General features: G+C 43.3%; 1 protein-coding gene across 4 annotated transcripts in view; it reads right to left on the bottom strand.

Annotated features, from left to right (window-relative positions):
* LOC143127647 (NACHT, LRR and PYD domains-containing protein 12-like) overlaps positions 1–12,093 on the bottom strand; it is a 303,167-nt gene that overhangs the window by 76,756 nt on the left and 214,318 nt on the right. The gene's annotated exons all lie outside the window — the stretch shown is intronic.

Below are 12,093 nucleotides of genomic sequence, written 5' to 3'. Positions count from 1 at the left end.
GTTAACTTCAGGCCCTGCTGCCAAGCACATGCAAACAATGTCAATGTGCCATTGTGCTTTTGTTACCTGTATCTAAATGTAATGACTACATATACTGTATATTTCCTGTTTTTTATGTTTCATACTTGTTGATTGGTGATACTTGAATGATTATGTTTTGAGCTATATCACTTGTGTAACACCACACATTGTGATATGTGGTTACTCAAAAATGCAGCTAACCCAGTTGTACCCGCACCTGTAGAGAGTAGACAATGTTGAATAGATATTAATTTATACACACTCTCCAAATGTATAACAGCACCTTGGAAGCTGGGGGAGTTGTTACACTGTGACAGTAAAACTCAGCCATGTGAACAACCAGGGCATGAAAACCAAGAGTACACGTGTGAGATAAAGGGCTGTATTTTGGGTCACCAGCGCATGGCGTAAAGTTCGTTATTCACCGGCGCGAAGTTGAATTCGTTATTTTGCACCTTTATTTTTTAAGCATTGCGCCCAGGGGTGTGGCAATTAACAACCTAGGGAGGGACCTGGCGCATTGTCTAAAAATCGCTATCATACACCACCTAAACCTGGTCAGAAGTCAATGGCGAGTTGTTCATATGCTATTTTAAGAGCGCATGTCAACAGTCATATTGGCAGGTGCACGCACCATCCTTCTATCATTCATGAACGCACACCAGCGCACGTCCATGCAAAGCATTACAAATTGCACGATTACAATGGTAAACATAATTAGAATAAAGATATTATGAAATACTGTACATCTCATGATGAGTAGTTATTCACCATCATTTGCAAATTGGTAATGACGGTTAAAAGTGATTAGGGGAGAGGCGAGAGACACGTATGGAGCACAGCTGAAGACGCACTGTCACGAGATATAAGCAACTCCTCTGCAGGATAAATGTTGTTTTATTCAGTCATTTGAGCAACATTAGGGTAAGTGTTGCTTTTTCCAGCCTATGTTTTCGATGGTAACCCATTGTCAGTCAATAGTGAAAGTAACTGCATATAACTGTCTTGTCGTTGACTGACTCCTTGGTGAAGTTAGTTTCACTTTGCCAATGAGTTCAAATAATAGACGAGTGCAAATGCGTGAAGGCTATGCTAGGTTTTAGTAAAGCATGGTTTAAGAATGACTATTCCATACGGTCTCGCAAGCAGCCTCCTTCAAATGCGCCGTTGAATGCCAAAATACCGATGCATTTATTTGACATATCGCGCGTTGCGCCGTTAAAGGGAATGACAGATGTCATTCTCATTGGTTTAAAATGATGATACGCCCCAAACACACCCATATGACTGATTAAAAGACCTAGGAACACCTTGTTACGCCATGCGCTCCACTTTTGAGAACGAAACCCCTCCCAATGTGAACTGGACATCCTACTAAATTTGAATAGACTTTTGACGAGTGACAATGCACTTTAGAATGTCATGATAGGGCCCAAAGGCTGTTCAGTTGGAGCGCTCAACAGATGCTGCAGAGGGAGTGAAGCAGACGGGAAATAGACAGGTTTCCCGTTTACCAATAAAACTAAATGCGCGCGCAGCCGTGGGGCAGAAGACACTTGGTGGCCGGTGTTACATGGCAACTGGCACCCATGTTAACTGGCTGCGTTGGTGACGTTTCACAAGTGACGTTTCTTTGACAGATGTGGCTGCTTGCAGATTTGTCACTTTCTGATGGAAACTGGAGACGAACAAATACAAATATGCATGACATATTTAAATGTCAAAATTGTCTGTAGTACGCTACATACACTGGACCATGAATATGCCACTAAAAAATTAAATACCTAAATACCCTAATAATAACTCCACGTGGGTATCGAACCTGCCTCCTAAATGAAACCTCTTACTGTACATGATAACCTTTCATCTACGTACTTGCGCCACGAACCAGCTGACAAGTCACAGTAAAATTTACTTGACTTAGGCTATACAATTAAAAGATCATGGTATGGCTACGGCTGATCATGGTATATGGCTACCTACGGTGTTATCTTGCTACCAAAGATTCTAGAACAGAGCTCTGTTCTAGAATCTTTGCTTGCTACAGCAGTTGCCCAAGCCAGTAGGTCTTCAAAGTATCATGGTTAAGTTTTCAAACATTTCACAGACTGCTGGTCAGGCTCTCTGTGGCCATCTTGTCTATCTGTAGCCTAAGTTGAGGAAGCGTTGCTGGTCTAAAAATAAATAAATAATAATAATAAAAAACCTGTGATGGGGGAGGATTGAACCCATGTCGGCTGCGTGAAAAAGCAATGTGTAGGCATTAACCTGTTGCACCACAGGAGAAGCACCCATCCATCAAAAACACATCAAACCCATGTTTACATGTCAGCAACATTAACCTTAATAGCCTATGAGTTTTGACTCTCCCTGTGCACAAATTTTGTGTAAAATATGGACACGTTATAGACTTCTCCTGCCCATTGCAGTGTGCTTTTCAATGCCTGTGTTTCATGAACTGAAGAAAATGGAGGGATGAAACAGAAATAGAAACAGGACATCAAATAATGGTCATGGGATTAACAGCCCTGAGAAAAGCCATCCATTCCCACTCCATGTCCATCTCCAGAAACTGTACAGCTATAACATCCAGGTTCAAGTGCAGATGTCACTGTGAGAAATTCAACACACAGCATTCATTTTCTATCTGATATCGGACATGTTGGGTCTATTTGGATACTTGTCTAATCAGCATGCTCACCATATGTCATAAATTATGATATATTATAATAATAATAAAATATAAACATGGAGGGATGACATAAATAGAAATCAGGTCAAAAATTGCTGCTGTTACTATTGCTAGTCAGATGGAGTCTGCTGGAGAACAAGCAAAGTGCATGACTAACCGTAGCTTACCTGTGCAGGCAGTCCAAGTACAAGGCAAAGTGAAAAGCAGGCAGCCGCGCAAGTATGTGTGATCGGGATCAGCAGCCAACCAGTTCACCACCAGTTCTCCTCCTGCTACAGCCTCCTGCTCCTGTTCACTGTGGATCGGATAAGCATCTAGCAAATGCACCTGAATGCCCAGCGAGTGAAGCAGTGTGGAAAACATGCCACAAGAAAGGACATTTTGCACACGTGTGTAGGTCTGCACAGACTCATAGCATGCAGCGTCAAGTGGAAACCCCTGAATATACGCTGCTCTTACTGCAACAGGCAGAGTTGCCAGCTGAGCTCCATTGCACTGTGGACATTTGCGCTGGGACAGCAGCACAAGAGACTGTTGAACTGACAGTAGACACTGGAGCTTCAGTGTCTGTGTTACCAAAAGGCAGATTGGAGGAGAACTTCAAGGGAGTGCTGTTACAGCCACCTGCAGCTCACCTGGTTACATACTGTACTCACAAACTCCAATCAAAGTGCTGGGTTGCATGCCTGCTACAGTAGTGAGAAACCATGATGCATGTAAAGTGAACTTGTATGTAACAGAGAATGGAACACCATTGATGGGGATGGATCTGATTGCTGCTCTTAAGCTGCACATTGAAGGAGGAACAGTTCTGTGTGCCTTACCTGCCTACAACTCACCTGCCTCCTGCCTAGTCATGCAGCTCTCCACGGCCAGTGAGGATTCTCCAGCTCTCCGTGGGTTGTGCTAAAGGATTCATGCACAAGGTCAAAGTCTCTGAGTCTGCCTCACCTGTACATCAGAAAGCTCTAACTTCTGCCCTCCGCTGTAAGATCTGCTGTGTCTGACAAACTGAACAGACTGCTTTCCTCTCGGGTGATTTAACGTGTTCAAACGCATCACCCTGGGTTCCCCCCATCGTTGTGATACAAAAGAGAACAGGTGGCATAAGAATGTGTGTGGATCTTAGAGAACCAAATGAAGCCATAGTGGTGGACAGCCACCCCCTACCACATATGGAAGAACTGCTTGCTACTGTAGCTGGATCTAGACTTTTTTTCTACAATTGACCTTGAGAGTGCTTACTGTACCTTCAACCTCCACTTCACCCAGATAGCAGGGATTTGACAGCGTTTATAACTCATGAGGGGCTTTTCCGATTCTGCCGTGTTCCCTATGGGTTAGCGTCCGCTCCTGCTGCATTCCAGAAGATGATGTTTGTAGTCCTGGAAGGGAATGGATGACATAATATGCTTCGGACGTACACAAGCTCAACATGATGCTGCACTACATGCAGTGCTGCAGCGCCTTCGGAATGCAGGTCTGCGCTGCGATGAGAAGAAGTGCCAGTTCAGACAGCCCAGCCTGCGCTTTCTTGGACACTTAGTGACCGCACAGGGAATTGAGCCAGATACAGAACATGTCCAAGCCATCACACAAGCACCTCCACCAAAGGATGCAGCCAGCTTGCGTTCATCTCTTGGGATGCTTTCATGGTACAACAAATTCATACCCAATTATGCAACCGTGGTTGAGCCACTACGTGCTTCCCTTGGCAGTGACTCAGAGTACAAGTGGACTGATGAGGCTGACCAGTGCTTCAGTGAGGTAAAACAGCTGTTGGTGGACAGCCCAGCACTAGCTCTGTATGATCCTGCTCTGCCATGCGTCATTTCCACTGACGCCTCTGACTATGGCATAGGCGCCGTCTTCACACAGATGCACACTAAACACACTGAACGCACAGTTGTATTTGCAGCACAAACTCTTACACAGACTGAAAGAAAATATGCAGCCGTCGAGCAAGAGGCCTTGGCTTGTGTTTGGGCGGTTGAGAAGTGTAGGACGTCCCTGTGGGGGCACAGGTTCACTCTGCGCACTGACCATCAGGCCCTCACTACTCTTCTGTGCACAAAAGGGGCTGATAGAGCTGGAGTGCGCATCGCCAGATGGTCAGCACGATTGCTGTGCTGCAGACGGTCTGTCTAGATTGCCATTACCCATTGCTGCAGCATACGAACCTGAGACTGAGCCTGAGTTGGTTGCACTGCTCTCTCCACAGCACAAGCTGCCATTACACCTGTTGAGTTTGAGTCTGCCTCTGCATCATGCGCAGAGCTCTCTGCTTTACGCACACACATTCAAAAAGGATGGCCTGCCTCTCCAAAAGCATTGAGTCTTGAGCTTCAGCTGTACTTCAAAATGGCCAATAAACTGAGTGTACATGGAAATGTAGTGCTCCGTGTGTCACGCCAGAGACTTTCTAATGTGGAGACACAGCACTCAAAAAATACTCCATAGAAATGCATGGGGCTAGTTTGTCACGCCAATATGGCCGTTGTCTACACATATCCCACCCCTTCCTCTGCAAAACGTCGACATGTGAATACATTGAGCCAATCATGTGGTGTGATGTGAATACATTGAGCCAACCATATGGTGTGTTGTGAAGACATCGTGCCAATCATGTGTTGTGATCTCGCCACTGGAGCAAGATTGGTGTCGTGAAGCCTTGCGCACGCGCAGTTCGACCTAAAGACTGTGCCCGATGAGTGCCCATAAAACGTTGGTATATGGCCGCCGAGTGGAGGGACTTGCCTAAAAGGACTTTGGTCACGCTTAGTGGTGCCTACAGCTTTGAGGAAAACGCTAGTTGTGCTGGCGCATGACAACCACCAGGGGGCATAGTAAGAACAAAACAACGTCTGCGTGAGTTGTATTGGTTTCCTGGAATGGATGCACTAGCCCAGTCTTACATCTCAGCCTGCACACTCTGCCAAAGCGTAGATCACACAGCAAAGACCTTCGCAGCACCACTTCAGTCAATCCCTCTTCCTGCAGCCCCATGGACAAAGTTAGGCCTTGACATAGTAGGAGCATTTGAGACAGCTAAATGGGACTGAAGGTATGCCATCGCTATTACTGATTACTATTCAAAATGGCCTGAAGTGGCATTTACACCGTCTATTACCAGTGAGGCTTTAATGGGCTTTCTCACTACGACCATTAGTCGTTACGGCAACCCTGAATGTGTAGTGACAGACAACAGGCCACAACTGACTTCCACTGTGCTTTCTACATTCCTGAAGGAACGCAACATCGCACAGATCAAAGTGTCTGTATCACCCTGCATCTAATGGGGCTGTAGAAAGATTCAATCGAGTTCTCAAAAGCTGTGTGATAGTTGCCATCGTCCACGCTGCTCCATGGAAACAGACGATGACAGATTTCCTTCAGACTTACCGAGCGACTCCTCATGCCATGACGGGTGTTTCACCTTTTGAACTAATGTTTGGTCGCAAAATGAGAACCAAACTTGCCATTCTGCTGTTGCCAACATGTGACAGCCATGATGCTGACGTACGCCATCGTGTGTCCTCCCGCCAGTCTCAGATGAAGGCATATTGTGACAAGAAGAGGGGAGCGCGTACTCCTGCTTTTAAAGTAGGGGACAAAGTAAGAGTGAGGAAACAGACTCATGTTCCCAAAGGACATCCCAGATTCACAGATCCAGTTGGAATTCAAAAGCAGGTGGGTGCCTGCACTTACGGCTTGTCTGATGGGAAACTCTGGCATTCCTCTCACCTCACTCACGTACCTGACGCAGCCGTGACATCTGCAGATCAGCGCACTCAAGCACCTGATACAGCGCTGACCCCCGCAGATCAGCCTAGGAATGGAACAGCTGAAGACTGCGCACCTGAGAGAGACAAGAACGACCGAGCGCATCCAGCCAGAGAACGGAGAACCTCCTGACTGGTTGAAAGACCATAACACATAAGATGCAAGAAATGAGAAGGACTGAATCATATCCTTTTCCAAGTTATACTATAGAGCTTAAATGTTTGATGTTCACTTTGTTTACAATAGCCTACATTTAAATAATAGGTCCAGCGATACAGCATTACTAACCATGAGATTCTTTTTCTTCTTTAGGTCTATCTTAGGTTTTGTTAAATGCCTTATCCTTCCAGGCTTTTACAAGAATATGGTATTTTGTACTGTACCTTACATAGGAAGTATTGTTTACATTGTGGGGGGATGTTGTGTCTGCAGTTGGAACCACACCACTAGGTGGCAGTGTAATGTGACATTATGGGGTTCTGATGAGAAGCCTGAAGAGAAGGAAGAAGTGTGAGTTTGGATGTACTAGGTGCTACCATGCTGAATACTATATAAATGAGTTATAGTTAATACGCCGGCCTCCTGTACTTTCATTACTTGCAGCATAACAGAATGTATGTTACATGTTTACATGTGCTGCTTTTCTGTTACATGCCATATGCGGTGCCCATCTTGTCTTGCTATGGAACATGGGAATGATGTGTTCAAATGATAATGCCCCCCTTTGGACATTAAATAATCTACATATCTATATGTATGAATCTGTAGAATGGTAATTATGGCATTCTCAGACACATTTTAGTGTGACACAGGGATCTGCTGCTGCTGTACCATCCTGTGTTAGAGGAGCCCAGACGTGCCTGTTTACTGGGCTCTGTGTTGGAGAAGCCCAGACGTGCCTGTTTACTGGGCTCTGTGTTGGAGAAGCCCAGACGTGCCTGTTTACTGGGCTCTGTGATGGAGAAGCCCAGACGTGCCTGTTTACTGGGCTCTGTGTTGGAGAAGCCCAGACGTGCCTGTTTACTGGGCTCTGTGTTAGAGAAGCCCAGACGTGCCTGTTTACTGGGCTCTGTGTTGGAGAAGCCCAGACGTGCCTGTTTACTGGGCTCTGTGTTGGAGAAGCCCAGACGTGCCTGTTTACTGGGCTCTGTGTTATCTTAAGCAGGCCGACTCCACTGCATCCTGCTCTGCTTACCTGCAGCAGCTGGATACTCTGTTGAGGGTCACTAGTGTCCCTCCATGTGCATTGAGGTCAACAGTTGGTTCCACAGCAGTCAGTGAGGACTGAAGAGTCACCAGCCTGATGTTCAGAGCCGTCCCAGTAGGCCTGAGGCAGCAGGAACATGGTGGAGCAGCTCAGCTGTAACCTCTCCAGTTGACAGTTGGGTTCCACGTCCCGTTTCACACCGCTGCACGTCCCGGTCACTTTGGATAAAAGTGTCTGCTTGATATCACTCAACTTTAACTTTTAAACACACACTGTAGGTAGAGATGTCTGATCCCTCACCCCACTTTTCTCTCTCTCTCCACTGCTGTTCCAGATGACCCAATGAAGAACAGCTGACCAGCAAGATGATGATATTTCCTAAATCCCAGGGCCAACAATCCTGCACCCTGGGCAAAATAGGAGTATGCCCACCCCAGACAGTGTGCCACCCTCGACTGTGTGCTACCTTCCAGCGCTACTGGGCCCCACGGAAAGGAAAAATGATCAAATGTTGCGGGACAATCCCTACCGGACCACAGGAAAAAAACAGTAACCTACAATTAAACAATTAGGCTTTCTAATAATGACTTATTACAGACTATTTATGCAAAAATCAGACTACTTATTGAATATGATGCAGTCTGTTATGTGTGCGATTGAGGCTAGAGATCAGCACCCTCCTCAGCAGGACAAATGGTTTTGGAACAGCTTTCAAAACTTTTACATTTTGCCTGTGTATGTTTTTCTGTACCACTAGGGATTGAACATCTAATTTATGACTTATTTAACCCAAATCACTGAACATTAATTTCATGCTCTGACATTATTTGACATGATTAATGACTTATTTAGCCAAGATCACTGAACATTTATTTCTTGCTCTGGCATGAACTCCACATCAAAACTGTACTGGGTTATGACATGGAAGGAGGACTTTAGGTCCTTTAGGTCAAAGTCAAGTAGAATGACTCATTAAGAATACACATGCCTTGAAACTGAACACAATACTACACACACCAAACTGTTTTTTACATTTTATTTTAATTTAATTCCTTTAAGTCAACGTCAAGCAGAATGACTCATTAACTGAACACAACACACTTTTCACATTTTATTTTTATTTATTTGTATGTACTTTAATTAAATCCTGTTTGCCTTTGTGGATATACACATATCAAGGTTACAACAACATTTTAACCAATAACATATTTAATTTATAATCAAAAATATAATTATTATTAAAAATAAAAGGACTCCCCTTCTCTCTCACTCAAGTATATCAGAATGTACAAAAGTCTGGAGCAATAAACTCCATTGTTACTAATATCAAATAACGGTGGATTAACATTCTCAGCTCTGAGAAATGCTGTTCTTCAGATAACATTATTATTATTTTTATTCCATTATTATTATTATTATTATTATTATTATTACATACAATATTCCAAGTTCAAGTTTAAATGTCATTCTAAGATCATCAACACACAACATTCATTTGTTATCTGGTGTGTTTGCTCTAGTTGGATACGACGTGCTCACCATATGTCATGTAGATGATCAAATATAGAATACACGATTAAAATGGAGCAACAGAGAGAGGGATAGAGAGGGAGAAAGAAACGTGTGTGTGAGGAAGAAGATGGAGGGATGAAACAGGAGAAATAGCCAGGAAAACAGAAGGAAGGATGATGCTACACAGATGAAGGAATGGAGGAAACAGAAACACACACACACACACACACACAGAGAACATCACACAAACACACACACACACACACACAAATCAAACATACACACACACACGCACACACTCAGAACATCACACACACACACACACACACACACACACATAGAACATTACACACACATACACACACAGAGAACATCACACAAACACACCCACAAATCAAACATACACACACACACACACACGAACACACTCAGAACATCACACACACACTCAGAACATCACACACACACGCACACACACACACACACAGGGTTGCTGGAAAGAGAAAATAAAAACAGAGGGAGCGGCAAACACAGAGGGAACATGCAATAGAGAGCAGACAGGAGAAATAACACACACACACACACATACACACTATACACACATACACACACTATACTACACACACACAACACACACACACACACACACTCACACACTACACACACATACACACACACACACACACACACTCACACACTACACACACATACACACACACACACACACACACAACACACACACACACACACAACACACACACACACACACACTCACACACTACACACACATACACACACACACACACACACACTCACACACTACACACACATACACACACACACACACACAACACACACACACACACACAACACACACACACACACACACACACACAATCTGTATAGTGCTTGACATTGTCAAATTAATCTGAGCATGTCATTAAATACAGTCATAAATGCCCTCCTCTCTTTCCTCCACCTTTGGTGCTTCCCTACCTTCTAGCTGCAGTGTATATCCTTAGTGATAAGTAGATGCAGCAGACAGAGTCTTGAAATATCCACAGAATACTCAAGTTGTTTTATCCAATATAAATTGTGCACATATAGTCAATTTTATACACACCCATTAACCGACAAAATGTGTAATTATTGCATATTTTGTGTAGTCATTCTATATCAGAACTGACTTACAATCGAAATGCCAATAATACAATTTCAGAGTGTTACCTTTCATTTGAGACCATGATTATGCTTCTACACCAAGGGGTTCATATACAGTAAGAATATGGGGGTAACCAGGGGCACCGTTGCACAATTCTTTAATCAGCAATCATTCATTATCCAGAAGAGATGCCATGTCTGTTCTGTGTTGCTAGTATGGATCTAAAGCACATTTAGAGAAAGTATTGCATTGCAGAAAGTATTGTATTGCCTAATTGGTGAAGGAAACGGTACAAAAGGTGCTCACTGTAGGTCTATTTCGAGGAGTTGTAGTTGTAGTTTAATGAAATGTGCTTACTGTAGCGTAAGTCTTACATGTCAATGACAGTTACATCTTATGAGGAATGAATACAATTATTTGTTATTCAGTGCATTTATAGTCTTTCATAGTCTTTTTACAGTTTTTTTCTGGGAACAGACAGCAAAAATACTCATTTTGAGAACTATATTTTGCATTTTGTCCTCCATTGTGTAATGACTCATGGGTGTTTTGAAAATGTGATGTCAGAGTTGACACAAGCATCAAAGCGATCAAGAAAAACTGTAACATTGAGCAGGATCCCATTTAGAGAGTAAAGGCTGCAGGACTGCAGGGACTTCTTGTGCTACAGTATGTTCTGTGGATCTTCTCTTCAACTTTACCCCACTTGCACCAAATAGTCAAATGGCTGAAATTTGGCACATTAAGTCTAAATGGTCCCCAGCACAGTCTGAGGAGTAGATGGTTGTGAGTGGCTCTGCTTTATATGTTGTGCTGTTCAGTAGAAAGTGTGATATGATTATTGTTACTCTGTAGTTTTGTGAGCATGCATGAGGTGTAAAAAATGTTAGAATATTTGAACAATGGGCGTGCTGAATAGACTTGTTTGGGATGAAGATTGTGGTGTGTTGGAAACTGTGGAGTGTGCGTGTGTGCGTGCGTGATGAGAGGGAGACAGACAGAAAACAAATCCCCTCTGAGGAAAATATTAATTCATAAGCCTCAAAAAGAGCCTCTGTATCCTCCTCCTCTGAGAAGAAAGAAGAAGAAGAGGAAAAAGAAGGGAAAGAAGGGAAAACGGAGGATAAACAGACATTTTGACCAATTGAGTATTTAATTTATTATTAACATCAAAAAATCTCTCTGTCACAAGCATATACTGTAAGAATGTGGAAAAGTCTCTGCAGCAACAAACTAAAGTCAAATGACGGTGGATTAACACTCCCAGCCCTGAGAAAACCCGTCCACTCTCACTCTATCTTCATCTGTTTCATCTTCACATAACATACAATATACGAGATTCAAGTTCAAATTGTACAAAATGTTCATATTGTATGAAAAGTCTCTGCAGCAACATACTCCATGATTACTAAAGTGGATTTACACTCCCAGCCCTTAGAAAACCCATCCACTCTCACACCTTCTTTATAATCTCCACATAACATACAGCAACACACAACATTCTGGGTTCAAGTTCAAGTGTAATTGTAAGAAATTCAACACACATTTCCTATCTGATATATGACACGTTTGGTCTGGTTGGATACTTGTCTAAACAACTTGCTGAAAATATGTTATGTAAATGATCAAATATTAAACATTATAAAAAATGAAATGGAGCATTAGAAATAAATGTGTGTGTAAGGGAGATAAATGACACACACACACACACACACA

Source organism: Alosa pseudoharengus, unplaced genomic scaffold (assembly GCF_046254945.1).
Source record: "Alosa pseudoharengus isolate Yale_2024_CS ecotype anadromous, Long Island Sound unplaced genomic scaffold, YU_APseudo_1.1 YU_APseudo_1.1_scf_1, whole genome shotgun sequence".
Taxonomy (NCBI): Eukaryota; Metazoa; Chordata; class Actinopteri; order Clupeiformes; family Clupeidae; genus Alosa; species Alosa pseudoharengus.
The sequence above is the reverse complement of the archived record's forward strand: the minus strand, read 5'-3'. Positions and strand labels throughout refer to the sequence as shown.